Below are 20965 nucleotides of genomic sequence, written 5' to 3'. Positions count from 1 at the left end.
GATATTTATATACAAACACAAAGTGAAGTACATCATACACAAACAGTACACACAGCCCCCTGAGGTCAGGGCTCCAATGTTTAATAAGCAGGCCCCTAAGTCCCACTTTCCTTTCACTAGCGGTAGTGGTTATTCCCCATTCACTATAGGTGGCATTTAGACTGCGCCCTACTAGCAGTCCAACTCTTTTAGAAAAGACTAGAGTGCTCCAGCAACGGAGTGCTACCTGGCAGACGGGGCCCGCTGGGGCCTTCCAGCCTTCAATTAGTCTTACCAACACTAGTGGGCAATGCACACCCAGAGTCTCTGAGAGCGCCTCACTCCCCATGCATAATGTTTGTATATGTTTACAAGTGTCCTTTCAAAAAAACAAAATGTATTGAGAAAGAGGACTCTTTGTTGATTTTCTTAAAAGTATTTGGATTAATCGATTGTGGTGTGATATAGCTCATTGTACCTGATTGAACAACTCATTAAGTAAAAACGTGCTGAATCGTGGATGCTTGAAGAAACAATAATTTAGTTTCTCAGATAGAGAAAAAATTTGATTGATGGTCCTGGAGGTATCTCTTTATGACAAATTGTGTACTGATCCCAGCCTCCAAAGTCCTCAACTGGATCACTCTCCTTTACAATAGACAACTCTGGCAAAGGTAGTATCCGTTCACTACTATGAGGGTAGCACTTTTGGTGCCCTTCCTGGGCTATCAAGACCATAACCGCTGAGACAGGCCTAAATCATGGTGCACAAGCATGATCCATGTTCGCTCATGGCAAGAAAATTCTGCATGAGGGATCCAGACATCAATGCAGCTGGGTCACTCAGGAAGTAAGCTCATTCCGACGGACCGGCAACGCGCTGCTCCGCCTTTGAAAGAAAACGTTCGGAAGTGAAACTCATCCGAGGGCACTTTTGATTACTTTGTCAGCTGAAGCAAGGACTCGTCCTTCGCCACACAAGTAGAAAGCCCGGCTAAGCGAATACCACGCTAAGACTGGGCACACCAAGACAACACCATAGAGTAGGAAGACTAATGAAAAAACTCCACACCTGTCTTTTTGTGGCATTTCACACAGGACAACTAAGAAATCGTTTGTGGTCCTGAGGAGAACTCCGCAATAGGGGGTTCGAAACGCGTCGACCCTGTAGGTCCAGTGTCAGCCATAAAAATTAAAAAAAACTTAGTTAAGACAAAATATGATCTGTCCTGACCAATATTCCCTCTAATATTTTTCCTCTGTGTGCGGCAGTGTAAGGTCTATGTGCGCTGCAACCAAGGCTATGTGCGCCAGTAACCAGTGAATGTTGTTAAGGCAGGTTTGAAACCGTCCCACATGTCAATTTGAAACCTTGGCAGCTATGTTGCTGCATTTCTTTTCTTGATAGAGCTGGGCTGTGGGTTGATTGTGTGCATTTGTTTAAGTTTTCATGTTAATTTCAGCTCACGATGGGCGCTGCAATTAACATGAAAACTTTAACAAATGCAGTTTCAGAGCTGGGTTAGGGTAGGGCCGCATAAGGCTATCGACTAACGCATTTTAATGCTTGTGTCCACATGACAGCATTAAAATGAATTAGTCCCGTATTCTAGCGCCCCTCTGACAATACTGCAATTGAGGTACACTGCCAATGAGGCAGCACCAGTACTCTAAAATTGTCTAACATATATGAGCATGCAACTGCGCCTTCAAATTTAAAATTCTATGCGTCAGAGATAGAATATTCATGAACAGCGCTGAGCAGGCCTGGCCGCTAGCAGTTTTAGGCAACAATAAAAATGTCATGGTAACTCCGTTGATTAATGTTCTTCCTAGAGATAGATAGAGTTTTGTCAAGTGGAAGTTTTGACTCATGGAAAGGTAGCATAGAGGGCTAATTTGCCTGCTGCAAATAACATGTACCATCCAGATAAAAAAGTGCACATAATGTAAATGGGTCAGTGGGTTACTGCTTTTGTCAGTGAGATCCTTTTGATACTTGCAGTTTATAAGTCAAAATCCTAAAATAGAACAGTGAGCTATTAACTTTCATGTTTTCCCCAGTCTGATTACCCTATGGTTGCAAAAAGGGTTCATTTGAATAGAAATCAATTCTGGTTATTAAAGAGAACCCCCAATCATGATATTACATTCTAATTTCAGTGTGTTTCTCTAAACCAATCACTATTAAACTATACTGCGTACTAGTATGGATGTCATGTCACTCCTACACCGTGTAGTCCTTTGTCTTATGTAACATTTCCTATACAAAGATTTACACACATATGAGTAAGTGCTCTGCCACCCTACACTGGTATGAGCGGCGCTGTAAATCAAGTTAAATTTATCTGAGGGAGAGTATGGTTATGGAGACTTGAGGGGCACTGATAAAGGGTGGTAGTGAGGGAATCAGTGACAGTGGGAGTCTTTGAGGGGGCACCAACAAACATTGTTGTACAGGGCTCCACCAGCGCTCATGCCACCATTGCCCTTGAGGTCAGTCCGACTCACCCATTGGTCCCTCCGTTGGCCTTGTTTCAGCAGTAGTATCTGTAACTCACCAGGGGTCGACAATGCATGATTTGCCAGCACACCAAACTAAGTTCACAATCTTCACAGTCTCTCTGCTTCATGCACAAGCACTTTTAACATGTGCAGCCTGCCTTGGGGCCACTGGAATTATGCACCAATGGAGGACAAAATTATGCTGCAGTGTTGACTAAATGATGCAGCAAAAAAGAGTCTGGAATGTAATGCAGTATATTTTCTGATACTTTATTATTTTTTCATTTTTACCAACGCTAACAGTCTCTGGAAAAAATGTTGCCTTATTAGTAGTAATCAGGAAAACGTTACTTCATGCCTAACCATGTATTTGTCATGATGAAGGAGGACATTCTCTTCCTGTATCTAAACATGGGAACCAAGTCAAACAACATACGTTTCGGAAAAAAACTTGAAAAGCAAACTTCTCAAACTCACTAAGTCATGGTGGAATATGGAGATCAAATTAAGAATAGCAGGATAAATTCTTACCCCACCAGATCAAAATCTAACCTTCTAAATTCCTGCTAGAGCACACTGTTCTATCACATTGACACATTGACGTCCAATACTAGGAAGCACCCAAAAAGCAACCTGTAACGCTTTAAAAAACTACAAATTAGATAACTCGTCCTCAGGAAGAGCCCAATATATATTGCTCTACCATAGTCCTGTTTTGTGATTGATAAACCTTGTCCAATCCGTCAAGAGGCTGCTAAAGTTGTGGTCCTGCTTTATGGACCAATAAGTGATTAAATAGCGTCCCGACCCTGACATGTGGCCTGCCCGATATAGGTAACCCTTTTGCCATGTGAGACTTTTTTTAGTCTGACATGTTACTAACGTTGCTCCGCGCCTGCCTCTGACATCGCATATGTTCATTCTCTTAAGTCTTCACTAAAACTATGGAAACACAAATCGTGCTTCTATGATTGAAGTGGTCTATTTGCAAGCAGCAGTTAGGTGAACAGTTCAGATTGATAACCATGTTGTTGGTGTATTGATGGGAGGGTAAAGTTGCGTAGCACAACGCCTCACCAGAAGTCAAAACATTTCACTTAAAACCACTCTAAATCCCTATCTGGCACAGTCTCAAAACAATCTATATAATATTACACTTGGTTGATCAAAGCACGGAAAGCATTACATGATGGAACATTATACCAGCTAGCCTGTGACAAGGCTTAGTGTGCAACACAAACCACTTTAAAGCATGCCTTTGACGTTTAAACAAGAAAGAAGGAGCCAAGAGTTTCACACATCCATGTATGCCAAGTAACTCCTTCAGGCTCATGGCTCTCATAATTAAAGTGTGCACTTGTTACTGCCATAAATGAAACACCCAGGAAAAGAGGCTTCCTGCATTTCTTATCTTAATAAAGCGCAGCTGTGGGGTGATTGTGCGCCTTTCTTAACGTTTTCATGTGAATGGCAGCGTCCATGAGCTGCAAATGACATGAAAACTTTAAAAAAAAGAAAGGCACAGAATCACACCCCACAGCCCAGCTCTGGTTAGACAAGAAATGTAGCAAGTCTACAAACACAGCGTTTGCTTATAGGTGCTTCTAAAATCACACGCTGTGTTTTGGTGCTGCATTTCTTTTGTTCTCCAGAGTGTGGCTGAAGGGCATATCGTGTGCTTTTGTTTTAAGCATTCGTGTTAATCGCAGCTCGTGATGGGCTCTGCAAGTAACACAAATGCTTTAAACAAAAGCACGCAATGAGCCACACTGCCACACTCTAGAAAACGAAAGGAATTTAGCAGGAGGAAGCACTTGCTAAATACCTCTTACTCAGCAAGTTACAAATGCCGGTTTTTCACTCCTGCTTCGGTGGTGCGAATACTCTCTGAGATCTGTGTGCGCGCCACTCGCACAGCAGTGCGCGCTCGGGGGCACTGATGTGCGCGGGCGCCCAGCCGCGCGGCTTGCTGGGAACACTGGTCCTGACTGAATTTGATGTTTTCAAAATTATAAATGACAATGTAGACTGTATTACATCTGTTTGGCTTAATGAAGTGTTCATATTGACACAGGCCTATACCTCAGAGGTATATGTTGTTTTGTTTTAGTGAATGTGCATGGTATGTCTGTAGTGAGAAAGATTCAGTGTGGATGTGTTGCTTAGTGGTTTATCATCTGTTTTGGAAAAATTGTATCTATTTGTACATATTTTGTATATATTTTGTATATGCACAAGAAAGGTTCTTGAAAAAATGAAACAATAATCAGAAAAAATGATTTAAATAAACTAGAAACACATGTTACATCAGATTGTTATGTTTTGTTCATAACAGATCTCTGGCCATTAGAAATTAAGTTAGTCCAGAACTGGCAGTTGTGTTGTTAGTTTAGCTGGGTCACTCAGGGCAGGGGCACACACCCTTCACCATGCAAGGGACTTTTCCATTTAAACTCCACCAAACTTTTGGGTCACATACTGCCACATATCTCTGCTGAGATGGATTGGAAAATGATACTCACTTTTTCAGTGTGTTATTACAGCAGTCAACAGTCAGTGTTAAGTAGGTCTTGCTGCAAACTGCCGGGCGCCTAGAAGCTCTTGCCCAATGTCTTGTGCTTTTTTAAGAAATAAAAGGAATGCATCCATAACAGTTATTACACACAATGTGAAGTCACATTGGACAGATGAAAAGCATACTATAACTTCACAAGACACTAGTTACTGGTCAAGCAGAACAATGGGTGCCCACAAGAGCCCCCCTCTTCAAGGGATCATGGGAACCTGTATGCATGTGCATACCATTAGCACCCCCTACTGGCCTTCCTGAACCCCTCTCTGTTGAGCATTCTCACAAATTCCATAAAACCCAACCAGCCTCGAGACATAATCTCATTTGTTTCCTTACTGCAACACAAAGAGCATTTTACTCCAAAGGGTTAAAGTAATCTCAGCTGCAAGGCGGCAGAATGAAAGTATTTCAGACTCAAATGCTGATGTTATTTGTTGTGAAATTCGATTGGGGAGAAATGGGATTTCGATCACGGCAGCTGCTCCAGGGGAACGCTGCTTTTGTTTGATGGAAATACCCAACTTGGTACAATTATCGCAAAATAAGCGACCAGGATGGAGGTGGGGAGGGTAAGGGACGGGATGGCCTTTTCTCTCTGCTGGAAGGCTGGAGAAGCATACATCTGGTTTCTATAAAGCTATAGAACAAAATATTGACAGGCCCGTGGGGAATACTGAGCAATGGTCAGTGCCTTCAAATGTCAGCTGGGCCTTGCAGAGTCAGTCACTCGGAATCTGACATGTCACTTTATCCATCCATTCTTACCGGCAAGGGTAAACCGGACAAGTATAGACGCGATAACAAAAAAAATAAAAAAATATAACACGACCGAAATTTAGGTATACTTACAAAACAAACCAGTGTCCAATAGACAACTGCCATGGGAAACTGGTTGCCCTTGCTGCGATCCTTATTGGTTGGAAATTCGAAAAGCATACAAGTATGTAAAGCAACTCAATTACAGTGATATCTGCTGTGTTAATACAACAACCTTTTGGAAATGTATAACGGAAAATATATTTTTTTAAAGTGGTGGATGGATTGCTTGGATTAATCTCAGCCACTGGTAATTATTGTGGGCTGCAATCCAGTTCATCATTTTTGTTTCCAACCATTCCACCTCAGACAGGAGACAACCATATGCAAATCAGCAATGCAGTTTTTTATATAGCGCAAACTCGACCCGATAGAGCGCTTTATGTGAGTATCAGTTGCATTTCACCAGGACACATACATTTTTGGCAGGCACAGGGAGATGAAGTGATTTGTCCAGAATCACAGGATGTTGAGCCAACGCTGAGACTCGAACCTGGTTCCCCAGCTCCAAAGTCACTGCTCTGGCAGTTAAGCCACATCCTCTACCTTTTGCATATGGCCAGTTCCTGTCTGAAGTGCACAGTGGGAAAAAATCTTTGAGCTGGTATGCAGCAGTGGTTGATTACTAGTAGCTGACATTAATAGAAACGATAAGACCATCCGCCATGTTTTTTTTTGTTTTCCTCTTTACACTAATGGGCGCAACACTCATTGCTGTGAGATGAGTGGCCCAAGTGACGAATGACACAATGCCATAAAACAAAGTGCATCTCAGTGGCCATGGTTCCATGAAAAAAGCAGTCGTGCTGCAGGGGTGGGCAAAGTCGTGGCCTTTAGATGACTTGGCCCAATGCAAAGTTTTACAGATCCTGCCAGCTGCAGTTCCATTTGATACATGAATAGAGGCATGCACCAGTTAATCCCCTACAGCCAGATATCTCCCCTTAAGGGACATGACTTCCTTCTGCAGAGGACGGGGCTTTGGCTGCCTAGTTTTGGTGCTGACCCTCACCACACAGCTGCCTCCCTGGAGCAGAATCAGGCAAACAGCCAATGTTCTGAAGGTCTGCACAGTGGCAGTTCACCTCTGCCACATCTCTTACAGGACTTGCAGTGCACATCCGCCAAGAGATGGTAGGCTGCTCTGGGCCCTCAGCAGGAATGTTCTGCTCTTGCACAGGACCCTCTTTCTCTCCCATTATAGGATTTACATGTAATGGGGCGTGTGATATTCCTGGCAACCTTTTTGTGATTCTATTCATGAAGGTGAATTGGCTCATAGACATGAGTTCAGTAAAGGGTTTCTTGGCAGGGATAAATGCATACGCAGGTGTTGATTTCTTAGGCAGGAGAGCAGAAAAATTGCAGAGCTAAGGGCTAGATGTAGGTAATAAAAATGTACCGATTCTAAAATACCGAATTTTACTGATTCGGTATTTTAGAATCGGTAAATGCTATGTAGATAAAAATTCGGTAAGTATTACCGAATCGGTACGATTCGGTATTTACCGAATTGGTATTTACCGATTCGGTAATTCCCATTCATTCCTAAGGGCCTGGAGGCCCATAGGAATGAATGTGAATTACCGAATCGGTAAATACCGATTCAGTAAAATAGGGAAACATTCAAGGGTGGCAGGGTGTCACATTGGCACCCTGTTGCACCCCTGAATAGTGCTTGTGTGCACATGTGGCACACATACATGCCCTAAGGGCATGTATGTCTGCCACATGGCACTGTTGAAAATGCACAGATTTGCATTTTCAAAGGTATTTGGTATTTAACACCGACTAATAGTTGGTGGTAAATAACAATCCTTACAGCACAGAAGCATTCTTAAAAGTGCTTCCTGCATGCCATTTACCGATTCGGTAAATACCGAATCGGTAAATAATGATTCGGTGAAAAAAACGGAATAGGTAAATACTGATTCGGTATTTACCGCATCATCCCCTACATCAGAAATGGCTCAATACCCGTCGGTAAGCCTGAAATTTACCGAATTTTGGGTTTACCGACCGGTAATGGGCCACCTACATCGGGCCCTAAATCCCTTACAAGAGTTGGAAGCGGGTGTTCTGTAAATCATGGTTTCGTAATGAAAGTTTAGGACCACCCACAAATATGTGTACTTGTACATCATCCTTTCAACTTCTACACTTGAAATAGATGGACATTTACTCCAGCCTATGTTTTCAGTAACTCCCCATCCCATTTGGAAAGTACCTGTACTATCACAAGAGCTGTATTTCGTTATATCATCCATGAATTGTATACATAGAGCATTCATTTGTTTTAATTGTTGTGCACCGCAGCATAAATGTTTAATTGATTTTGCCAGCTCCCCAGAGGCGGTGCCAATGCTTCCATAAAGATGTCACATGCTCCTTACTTCATAGAGCCACAGTAATTATAAAATAAATGTGCATACTTGGAAGAAACACTCTCCAAGATTTCCCACACTCCTGTCATGTACCTAAAAGCAATTCTTTAGGAAATGAAACAGTAGCGACCGGTATCTGGACAAAGTGGCGGAGCTGGGTGGGGAGAACTGGGGATGGACACAAAATAAAAATAAAATACCTTACCTGCATCCACGTTCTGATCTGCCTCCGTAAACTGCAGGCACAGGCTCCCAGAATCCCCCATGGCCAATCCGGACATGGCATGAAAGAAGCACCAGGATTGGCCTGAGCGCCATGGATTTGCGCTCCCAGGTAGACTGGGAGCCTGTATCTGCTCTCGCCAACCCAGCAACGCAGCTGGGCTTGGAGACACTTCAGTGCATATGGCAGTTTGACTGTCCTGAGACGGCCGGCCAAACCATCATGCGCACTGATTAAAGTGCAAAACACTCTTTCACCAGCCTGTCATCTCTTGCCCCGCCCCCAAGTCCTGGCTCCAACAGCCAAAATAAAATGAAAATAAACAAGCGTTTATTATCGATTTATTTTTTCCTTTTTTGGATGGCTTGCAGGGGGGGTGACACTCCACCGCCACAGCAGAGGAGCCATACCTGAAATGGAATAGGCAAAGCATATTTACAGGGTGCCCTCAACCACTCAACCAACAAATGCGGCAGAACAAGTTAAGCTCTAGGAGTTCTGGTTGTTCCTTCAAAATGGAGACCAAGGAGGGATATTAGCAAAGGGCTTAAACAACAAGCACTGGTATAGCCACTAGGGCTTGCCTTTAAGACCTTATAAGTGTTTAGCCATGCTGCACATTGTCCTGGGGGCTGTGCCACCAGGGATTGAAGAGCTATACAATTACTACAAACTGGGTCATGCAGTCTGATTAAGGGATATATGCTTGCCTCAGGAAACATCTATGGACACATGCCAAGGCTTTTTAATGCACAGACAATGCAAGTCAACAGAACTATAACATTCTGTGTGCAACTGCATCATTAGAGTATTGAACAGTCTATGGAAAAAGCAGTGAAGTACTTTCCAATGGCGGAGACAGACATCATATCCCTCCTCCCCCAGGCCTCCTATTGACGAGGCGCCCTTCTCCAGCGTTTTCCATTCAAAACACTGTTCGCACCATCCATTTACCAGCAAGCCCCCCGGCCCCACCCTCTGTTCCAGGCCCCGGGCTATAGGAGCCCTGGACACAGCAACAACATCAAAAATGCTCCCATTTATCAGGTAGAGGGGAAATAATGAATAAACAGGGACGGCGACTGAATCAGCAAATCTCCACGCACCTAAAAACAAAAACAAAAAAACCTGACCTTGTGTAATGTAACTGGCGCTTTTGTAAAGTGCTCCAATAACTGCGGGTCAGTTGAGTTTGCCCTCTATAAAAATGCCCCCAAAACAGTAATCTGATCTCGTGTAATGTAACTAGCGCTCATGTAAAGCGTTCCAACACCTTCAGGTTGCTCGAGTCCACCTTGTAAAAATGCCTCGGATGTGCCTTGAATGTGAAATTAATAGAAGTCTAAGAGGAGGACGACAGAAAGAGGCAGCAGGGTGGGCATACAGCGACGTGGGAGGAGGTGGGAGGGACAAATGCTGCTCCTGTTTGTCAGGTAGAGAGGAAATATGAATAAACTGGGACGGCATCAGCATCACTTAATTTCCGTGCACCTAAAACCCAAAAAATGAACCTGACCTTGTATAATGGAACTGGTGCTTTTGAAAAGTGATTCAATACTTTCGCGTCAGTTGTGTTTGCGCTCTAGAAAAATGCCCCCTAAAAATGAATCCTACATTGTGCCATGTACCTTACGCTCGTGTAAAGCACTCCAACACCTTCGGGTCGCTTGAGTTTTCTTTGCGTGTTTGGGCGCTGGATGGAAGCACACATGAGCATGGTTGGACACAATGGCGGGATCAATCAATCAGCATTTGTAGAGTGCTGCACTGTCACCCCTGGGGGCATCTGGGTGCTGAGGTGGGAGGTCTGCATTGTGCCAGCTCCCCCCCCTGTGACAGGTCTTGAGGAAACAGCAAGAAAAGGGAAGAAATGAGCAGAAAAAGGCAAAACAGAGGGCAGAAAAACGATCAGAAAAGGCAAAACATTGGGCAGAAAAACTACCAAAAAGGTGAAACATAGCAGCAGAGGGCAAAACAGAGGGCAGAAAAATTTGCAGAAAAGGCAAAATGGAGGTCAGAAAAATGAGCAGAAAAGGTAAAACAGAGGGCAGAAAAACAAGCAGAAAAGGCAAAACAGAGCAGAAGAGGGCAAACATAGGGCAGGAAAACAAGCAGAAAGGCAAAATGGAGCGCAGAAAAGCAAAACACATGACAGAAAATGAGCAAGGAAGGCAAAACAGAGCAGAAGAGGGCAAAACAGAGGCCAGAAAATGAGCAGAAAAGGAAAAACAGGGCAAGAATCAAGCACAGGAGGCACAAACAGAGGTCAGCAGGTAGACCGGAAGCACAGGGTAGTGGATTGCCAGCAAACTGGACCAGGAAACTGACACAGGGGTAGCTGACACAGGGACCTGCTCCATGATTATTTTAAGAAGAATAGTATGACTTGCGAATGACCCCCAGCTTGAACAGCCTAACCCAGGACAGCAGTATGACCAGCCACTGGGATAGGCAATGCAGTGAAGGCTACACAACAGATAAAGTACTGGTAAATACTGCAGTGTCATTACTGAATCAAGATGAACAGAAGATGACCCCTTACGGTACACCAAAAGATACAAGAAATGCAGTAATGGACACATTTAATAAGGAAAGAAAACCAGTGGGGCAGAGAACTAGTGGGAGGAAACAGAACAGATATATCGCAAGCATCTCAATATCGTGTAAACTTTTCTCAGTGGACTCAGTTGGCAGGCTTTGGGTGAAAGGTAAGCACTTTCTTGTGAAGATAATGGACCCAAAAACATTTAGGCCTAGATGTAGGTAATAGCAAATTACCGAATGGTAAATACCGAATTTTACCGATTCGGTATTTACTATTCGGTAATTGCTATGTAGGTAAAAAAATTCGATAAAAATACCGAACCGGTAAGATTCGGTAATTACCGATTCGGTAAATACCGAATCGGTATTTGCCATTGATTCCTATGGGCCTTGAAGCCCATAGGATTCAATAGCAAATACCGATTCGGTAATTACCGAATCGGTAAAATTACCGATTTTACAAGGGGGACAGGGTGTCACTTTGACACCCTGTTGCACCCCTGTTACTGGCTTGTGTGCCATGTGACACACATACATGCCCTTAGGGCATGTCTGTGTGCCACATGGCACAGGTGTACATGCACAGATGTGCATGTACATTGGAATTCGTTATTTACCATGTAATAGTATTACATGGTAAATAACGAATCGGTAATGGCCTGAGGCACTGTTTCCAGTGCCACCTACATCTGTATTTACCGATTCGGTAAATTTACCGATTCGGTATTTTACAGAATCGGTAATTTTACCGAATCGGTAAATATACCGATTCTGTATATTTTAAGGCCCCTACATCTCCATTAGCAAATACCGGTCAGTAACGGCCGAAATCGGCCGTTACCGACCGGTATTTGCCGACCTACATCTGGCCCTTAGTGTAAAAAAGCTTTACTAGGGAACAGAGGATTAGATAGCATGGAACATTGAAACACACACTACATATTATGTTTAGAAGCCAAGAAAAAAGCCTACAGGAGCAAACCTACAAGAACTAAATATTAAATTACACACTAAAAAATGTATAAAAGAATCAACAGATGAGCTAACAAGTGCACAACTACAAGAAATGACGGTGTCAAGTAGCAAGGACTACTCACATAAATGGCAGAATTAAAGGTTTATGTCGTGTAACAGATGATGCTGGCTGGCAGTGCATCAGCATATGATCTTAGACAGTGCATCACTTACATAATGGCAGCTGCTTTATGGGGGAGTGTCAAGAAACTCATTACAAACCCCAGGAATATTGTTCAGTGTTTGTCCTGCCATTGTTGGACATGGTTTTACTCATGGTTAGGATAGAGATTTCTAGACTGAATGCAATGAATAGGCAGACAATGGGCAGGACATCAGAGCTGTGGATGCCATTAAAAAGTAAGCACAGGTAGGATCCTGCAGAGAGCTAAAGGCCAGTCGATTTTTCTAAAATATATGGAGACCAGGTGGTCCCTTTGCTGGCTGTAATGTAAAAGGAGAAACACTATAGGGCACATTCAAAGGAAAATTTAACAGAGTCCTGATGATGGTCATTTCAAAACTTGCCATGGACCCATTCCTGTGAAATTATTGTCCTATCTCCCTGGTCAATGTGAATGTCAAGATCCCGCTGACAGTGATGGCATCATGGATGAAAAGAGTGATACCAGCTTTTGTATATGACACTTACGTAGGCTTTGTAGCTGGTACTTCAATGTGGGCCAGCATGAGAAAGTACATTCCTATTCTGTGACAGGAAGGGTACATCAGAGTAATGGGTTTCCAAACTTTGCTTTGCCCCTTTACTTTGTCTGATATTTACTTTCTCACGGTAACTTCAAAAGCACATTTACTTTGTCTGTATTAATTATAGTACATCACCAATGCTATTAAATCAGAAAACAGCTTTTAAGGTCAGTATAATTTAGTGGTAGAGGTAAAGAAATCTCAAAATTATTAGTAAATAATATATATGATTTCAGTTTAATTCTGGATTAGGTACAGGATAAGTAATACTGTAATTCATTGAAATATAATCTAATTAAAATCTTCTCACGGTTTGATTTGGATTTAGTACTTTTTTCTCTATTATGTTTTTTGAATTCTTTTCTCTCGGGAGTCCAATAAAAATAATATGAGGTATGATGTGTTACACTTTTTGGGGAAAAAAATACCGGTAAATGATGTATATTGAAACAAAGTATGTACCTGAATTAATTTTTTGGCTTTAAAATACAAGTATTGTGAAAACAAACATAAAGGAAGTGACTTCTCCACTGTGAGCAAAAAGTACAAACTGGGCTGAGTTTTTAGGGTAGTTAGTTCTATGTCAAGTTTCTCTTTAGGGTCTACAACAATCGCCCGTTGCCACTCTCACGTACAGGCATTGAACAACCCTTCAAACTTCTAAATACAAAACGATTTTCATCCTAAGGCAATTCACTTAACCATCAACACCCTTCATGCATGCACTACTCCAGACAACAAACAGTTAAAACAAACAAATGTAGCAATATCTAACTGGAAGAAACAAGATGTCTGGATGTAGGACCTCTTCCCTCCAGTAAGAAAGTATGAGTATGCATGGACAGTACAAATAGCTCTCATGCATGGAGTTTTTGGGGAATTGAGGGCACTTTGCAAATACTTTATAGGCTACCATCTTTGGAAGGTCAATTAGGGCATCAGATGGGACCGTTCTCTATTGCTCTGGTTGGGCTATGCTCCTGGTCGATCTCGATTGCAAGTTTGCCAGCATTGATTATTAAGCTTGTCTGAATTTTAATAGACCCTTAGGGAGTTAGGAGGAAAGATTAGCCCCATGAAGTATAAGAGACATTCCTGGGAAAATGCAAGGTAGGGTAGATCTCCACTCCCAATGCAATGAAGAAGTAAGATCAAAAAGATGTATCTCAGTGTGTTAAAGAGCTACAAAGACCTAGGTGAGGTATGCAGTCTTTACCCTACCGTCTTTACCCTGCAGGACTTTACAATGCGGGTAAGTTCCATACAGGTAACTACTACGCAGGCCCTTATCGGTACTTATCACACACTTAAGTGTTTTTTGTTTGTGATAATTATTATAGCATTTAAAAAAACTAGGGTTTAAGTGTTAAAATATGGGTAATGGTTCAGTGTGGTAAGAATAAGGAAGTACAGAGGTAAATAGAGGTACGGGGTTTTAGGGTTCAGTGGCAAGCAGAGGTAAAGGAAGATGAGGTGTTTTTAGTCTTTATGGAATGGTACAAGCAAAGAGAGTTAAGGATTTGGGGTCTTAAGGGTGGCTAGTCACAAAGGGAGGTAAGAGTTTTGTATGGTTCACAGTGGGTAAAATTAGGTGAAAATGTCAGTTTAAACATAACCTTTTCTACTAAAAACGCCCTGATGCCCAAGAGCTAACTCACGAAACTATAACTAACTCATGCTCTTGCCATGCACTTCTTATAACCTCACAGATTACAGCACTCATGACAAGTTCTGTAACTTCATTGATAACATCACTAATGCCAATTGAATTTACATCATTGATGACAACACTGTATATGGTGGGGGCACACGTTATATTTTCTTGAGTTAACTCCAGGTGATCACTGTACCCCCACCATTCCCCCTTATATCCTATTTTCCCCAAGTCCTGTAATGGCAAATGCAACATTTTTGTTGACTTTGCGTCCAGCCAATTACTGTTTCAGTGGGCTGGCAGGGTGGGTACTGGTATCACTGTCTTGCGGCATTTTTGTTTGCTGGAGAGTTGCCGATTATGTTCCTACTTGCAGCGCTTCAAAATAAACAACCGAAAAACAGATGGTTTAAAGCGTGCTTAAAGCATACTTAAAACCATATGTTTTTTGCATTGAAATTTAGAAGAGCTCAAAGTAGGAATGTGGCTGGCAAGTACCCAGCAACAAACTCAGCCCCCACCTGCAGTAAAACTGGCCTGACTCTGCTAGCCCACTTAAAGCGCGTGGTGCCCAGTAGGTCAGTCCACCTCCTCCCACCAATCACAATGCTCTCCCACGGGACTCGCAGGAGCTTCATGCTCCTGCGGAAGTGATGGGGCTGATGGGGGAAAAAGCCTTCTTGCCTAATCAGATTGCTCTATATTTTAAAATTGCAAGCATGTGGGAGTCCCACAAACCCAGATATCTATAGATGTTGACTATATTTATTTAAAAAACTACTCAAAGGATTTGCACCAAATCACAAAAATGCCTTTGGAAATGGCACAGGGAAATAGAGTTTTGGGACCCCCTTTTTTCTCTGCCCCTGCTTGATGGACCACCCCAAAACCTTCCAGTAAGAAGTTGAGGTGGATGACCTGTTACGTGAAAACACCCCACACAGTAACACAAAGACATGTAATGCCCGTGGGTTGGTATGCTTTGTAAATCCAAGCTCACTAAAGTCTCATATTCTTATGGTGAATGATGATTGATCTATGTGGTCTGTCACATGTATTCCATTGTCATTTTGATTCATAGGGAAGAGGCATATAAAGAGTCCTCTTTGTGTCAGTTAATGAAATTAATTCCACAGAGTACCCTGACACTAATTATTGGTGGTGTATATGTTTGGCTCCTTCATAAAGTTCCATACAGTGGGCCTCATTTATGAGGCTTGCGTCAGTTTTGCGCTTCCGATGCGTCACTTTTTGTGACGCATCGGCGGCGTTAAACATGCCACCTGTTGCGCACTATTTACAAAGTGACGCATCTAAGCAGATGCGTCACTTTGTAAACCCCTGCGCTACATTATACCTGCGTCAGTTATAATGTATGCAGGGGTGGGCGTTCCCCTGCAAAATGCCTCGTAGAAGTGACGCAGTGAAATCTATGAGATTTCACTGCGTCACTTCTAGTACGCCGTTGCGTCAAAATCCTGCGCCTGCCTCACAGCAGGCATAAGATTGACGCAGGCCCTTTCACATGGGGCTTGCCCCATGTGAAAGGACGCATTCCTGGAGTTGCGTCACTTTTGTGACATACTCCAGCAATGCGTCACTTTTGCGCTTACAGATACGTCAGAAATACTGACGTATCTGTAAGTCCTTGCGACATGATGCGTCATATATTAAATATGACGCATCAGGTATGTCGCAAGGAGTGCGCACTGAGAAGCGACGCATCGCTGCTTTCACACAGCGATGCGTCATTTCTCATAAATGAGGCCCAGTGACTTTTAGCACCTCTTAGACATTTAATAGAGGGTGCTCCCTTTTGTCCAGGTGAAGACCGAGTCATGTTTAAATCACCCCCCTATGGATCAAAACGTTGACCTGAATTCTATTTAATACTTGAAAGTTGTAGTTAATGAATTGGCAAGACTGAAAAAATGGACAACTTACCTTATTATATTATAATCACATTGGTCAAACTAAGCATCCTTTCTTTGTTCTGTATTAATGTCTGGTCAGTCATTCACTCACCATGAGCATGGTTCTGCTGCTCTTTTTTCGAACACCAAACTTGTGATTTGATTGCTTATACAACATATGTTTCACTTACAATGAAAATTCAAAATTGGTGTGTACTTCGCTTTTATTAATTGACTCAAAGAGAGCTCTTAAGATACCTCTGCCCTAGGAGATAATATATTAAACTGAATACATCTGACAGAATCACCGTTGTACATAATCATATTAGAAGCCCAGATTCTGAGGAATACACAGTTACCTTAACTGTAAAAAATGTCATCCACAGGTTACGCATAGTTGTTGCTGTGCAACGCATCCTTGACAGTTGACCTCCACAAATCAGGATTTAAGGTACTTTATTCAGTGACCCTAACTTGGTCCCTGTGTCCAGTCTGCGCTCCATCATGGTTGGCCTGAACTTGTGACTTTGTACCGGTCCTGCATGACCAGATAACCCCAGTTGGCACATTGTGCATTTAGGCACTGTTTTTCCTTAAAATATTTGAAATCGCATGTCTCCGGTTTTACTCATTTATTTTTGCTGTTTTGGTCTCAAATAATTTAATTTATTAAATTCTACTCTATTTTCCTAAATTGGTGGGTCATGTTTTTTCTTGTGTTGTGTTTCCACTTTATTACTGTTTGAAGTGCTGTAAAAATACATTACACGTTACCTCTCAGTTATACCTGCCTGTTTTGTGCCAAGCTTCTAGAAGGTTAAGCACAGGTTAATTTGGGGTTTGCTTCTGTTTCACCCTGACAGAGATGGTGGTTGCTGCTTGAGGTGGATTTCGCCCCTCCTCAACTCATAACCAGGTGTGGTCTGAACTCGTGAACTGTGAAGTTCAGTGGAATTACCCAAAAACTCTGCAAGACTCCTTGAAGTTCAGAGACCGATGGAAATGTGGCATGTTGTGCTGCTTGCACTGATTTTGCATTGTAAAATCAGTGCAAACAGCACCCCGTGAGGACCAAAGGGCTTTGCTTCTTTCTGCCTCTTCAGTAGAGTTTCTACTCAAGTCACAGCTTTCTCACCATGAGTGGCAGCTTTCACAATGCAAGCAGTAGTGACCTGCTTTGACCGCCTGCGTTAAGAAATCTCCCCAGGAGGCGGTCAGGTGCTTGATTTTATTGCAAGCGCTCATATAGTTGGTGAGCCACACATGAGAAAAATCTCTGCCACACGGTTTGGCCATATTAAGGTGCAAACAGTGCTTTTAATTTTTTCCCCAGCATATAAGTCCATAAACCTACCTGAGTAATCACTTTCTTTCATATTACATCTGTAACTATGTAGAATAATTCAGATAACTTTCAGTATAATCATGACACCAAGGAGGGTTTTAGCCTAGGCAAGATCATTTCTATTCTCCTCCGACTCAAATCGCATAACTTCTTTACACCGTTCCTTAAAAATCAATCAATCAATCAGGGTTTTGTAAAGCACACTACTCACCTGTGAGAGTCTCAAGGCACTGGAGGTAGGTGTGGACATCTCCATTGGAGTCATTCCAAGAGCCAGGTTTTGAGGTTCTTCCTGAATTGGAGCAGTGTTGGGCTCCAAAGGAGATGAAGGGGGAGTTTGTTCCAGGTCTTGACTGCGAGATAGGAGAAGTATCTTCCACCTACTCTGGTCCTGTAGAAACAGGGAGGGTGGCTAGGGAGAGATCGGCTGAGCTGAGGTTTCTCTTGGGGGCTTGGAAAGAGATTTGGTTGTTGAGGTATTGGGGTCCGGTGTTGTAGAGGGCCTTATAGGCATGTGTGAGCAGCTTGAAAGTTATTCTTCTTTTAATGGGGAGCCAGTGGTGGTCTCAGAGTTGCTGGGTGATGTGGTTGTGCCATGGGATATTGAGGATAAGTCTGGCTGCAGCTTTCTGGACGGTCTGGAGTTTGCAGAGGAGTTTGTTGTTGATTATGGTGTAGAGGGCGTTGCCGTACTCCAATCGGCTGGTGATGCGCGGATGAGTGGCAGTTTTCCTAGAGTCATGGGAATAGCCACTTGAACATCTTGTGGAGTATGCTGATGGTGTTGAAGCATGCAGAGGATACAGCGTTGATTTGGCGATTCATAGTGAGTGATTAGTAGAGTATGATGCCGAGGTTGTGTGCATGGTCGGTTGGGGTGTTGGTCTCTGAGGGCGGGGGAGCCACCAGGTGTCATCCAATGCAGAGGGAGTGGAGCCGAGGATGAGGACTTCTGTTTTCTCTGAATTGAGGTTCAGGCAGCTGGCCCTCATCCCGGTCGCACCAGCTTTCATCTCTTCTTGGAAGTTGTGCATGGTGATGTCAGGTTCCTTGGTGAGGGAGAGGATGAGCTGGGTGTCATCGGTGTAGGAGATGATGTTGATCCTGTGGTTTCTGATGATGGTAGCATGGTGGGGGCATGTACACATTGAAGAGTGTGGGTCTGAGGAAAGAACCTTGGGGTACTCCGCATCTGATATCTTTTGGTTCTGAAAGGGCAGGAGTGTTATTCTCTGTGTTCTTTCTGGGAGAAATTACAAAATCCAGTCTAAGGTCTTTCCTTTGATGCCGGCGTCATAGAGCCTGGTGGCCAGTGTGCAGTGCAAGACGGTGTTGAAAGTTGCTGAAAGGTCCAGGAGGATTAGGGCTGCTGTATGGCCTTGGTTGGGAAGGGCCTGTATGTCGTCGGTGGCAGCGAGGAGGGCGGTCTGAGTATTGTGGTTGCTGCAGAATCTAGATTGAGAGGTGTCTATGATGTTGTTGGGTTCTATGATTTGTGCTAACTGGGCGTTCACTGCCTTTTTGATGACTTTGGCTGCAAAAGGAAGCAGTGAGATGGGCCTGAAGTTCTTGAGGTCTGTCGGGTCTGCAGAGGGCTTCTGTAGGAGAGGGTTGACTTTGGCACGCTTCCAGTTGTTGGGTAATGTGGCTGTCTCAAGGAAGCAGTTGATAGTTTGGCGTACCTCGGGTGCAATGGTAGTGGCATCCCTGTGGAAGATGTGCGGTGGGCAACGGGTTAGAAGATGCAGCGGATTGGATGGTCTTAATTTTTCTTTAGGGTGTCTTCTGTGGTGAGAGGGGTCCGGGTAAGGAGGGTCTGTTGGGTGGCATCATTGAGGGTGGGGGTTGGGGCGATGTAGTGGTCTTGGTCACCGAAGTTGTGGTAGACTGTCTTGATTTTCAGGTGAAAGAAGGAGCTGAGTTTATTGCAGAGGGCTTGGGAGTGCTAGATTTAAGTTGTTTTGCAGTTGGGTCTGGCAAATTCGTGCATGATGGTGAAGAGTTCATTGGAGTTGTGGGCATTGGAGAGGATTCTGTCTTGGCTTAAGTTTGTCTTTGTTGATTTGATGAGTTGGTGGTGTGCTGTGATGGCTGTTTTGTTGGTGTTCGTGTTTCTGGGATTTTGCTTTTTTGACACTTCTTTTCCAGTCATCGGCAGGAGTGCTTGTATTCTTGGAGAGCTGTGGGTATGAAAACCCAGGTTTTTAGCATTCTTACTATTTCTGAGAGAAATGTCTTTCGACAGTAAAAAGACACAAAAAGAAGCTTTAAAAGCATCCCTAACCATCTCTAGAGAGGCAGTCTTTTGATTTTGTTGAAAAAATCCTCTATATCAATGGCCTTTTAAATCCACTATCTGCAGTAAAAGAGCTGAGTGGTCAGAGAAGCCATTGGGTAGGACCAGCATATTAATTAGCTTAATAGCAGTGCTTATGGGAAACAGTTCAATTTGAGCAGCCGGTTTAAATCTACTCGAAGTGCGGGTATATTTGCTCTCATCTATAAATAATGCACACCAAGCATCAAACAGATCAAATTAGTCAGATATCGCTTTATTAATTTGTCTGTCTTTGACTTATGTTGTTTCTTATGTAGGGATGGTAAATCAAGAGCTGGGTTCTGAACAAAATTAAAATCTCCCTCAGTCAGTACTATTCCCCGGGCAGTTAAACGAAATTCAAAGAGAGGTGACATAGGATCTATATTGCCTTCCATTGGGTGTATTAACTAGTATTTATAAAATTGCAGCTGTCGAACAGTTTACCCAGCATCAAAGGCCATCCTTATTGAGGTGCCTTGAATGCACTTGCTTATCTAAATGCTTAGCTATAAAAATCTCAATTCACCTGTGTGCAGCACCAGTTGAAGTGAAACACGTGAGCTCCATCCAAGAAGAAAACATCTTACAGCTTAACTTGGAAAATGAGGGTTTTCTAGCAATAAAATAATAACATGCAAGAGCCCACATTTCAACAGTACCTACCATTCCTCTTGCTACTAACACAATAGACAATAAAATTTAAATCTTTAATGTATCTTCATACTATAAATTGCTATTAAAATCCACCCAACTTGTAAGAAAGTGCTTGAATTGCCTAAAGTGTATATTAGTGTGTACATATGCAAAAAAGTACAAGGTGATACCAAAACAAGCACAAATAGCAAACAGAGTGCAAAGTGTGAAGTGAATAGAGAAGTGCATAGTAAATCTCCCAGTCCTCCCACGTGTCGCATCCAAACTCTGGCTTGGGCTTAATTTCTGCCCCACTGATATACCAAATATTAATCCAACATGGAGTATATTTGTC

Source organism: Lissotriton vulgaris, chromosome 12, assembly GCF_964263255.1.
Source record: "Lissotriton vulgaris chromosome 12, aLisVul1.2, whole genome shotgun sequence".
NCBI lineage: Eukaryota > Metazoa > Chordata > Amphibia > Caudata > Salamandridae > Lissotriton > Lissotriton vulgaris.
This window is presented reverse-complemented; position numbering follows the sequence as displayed.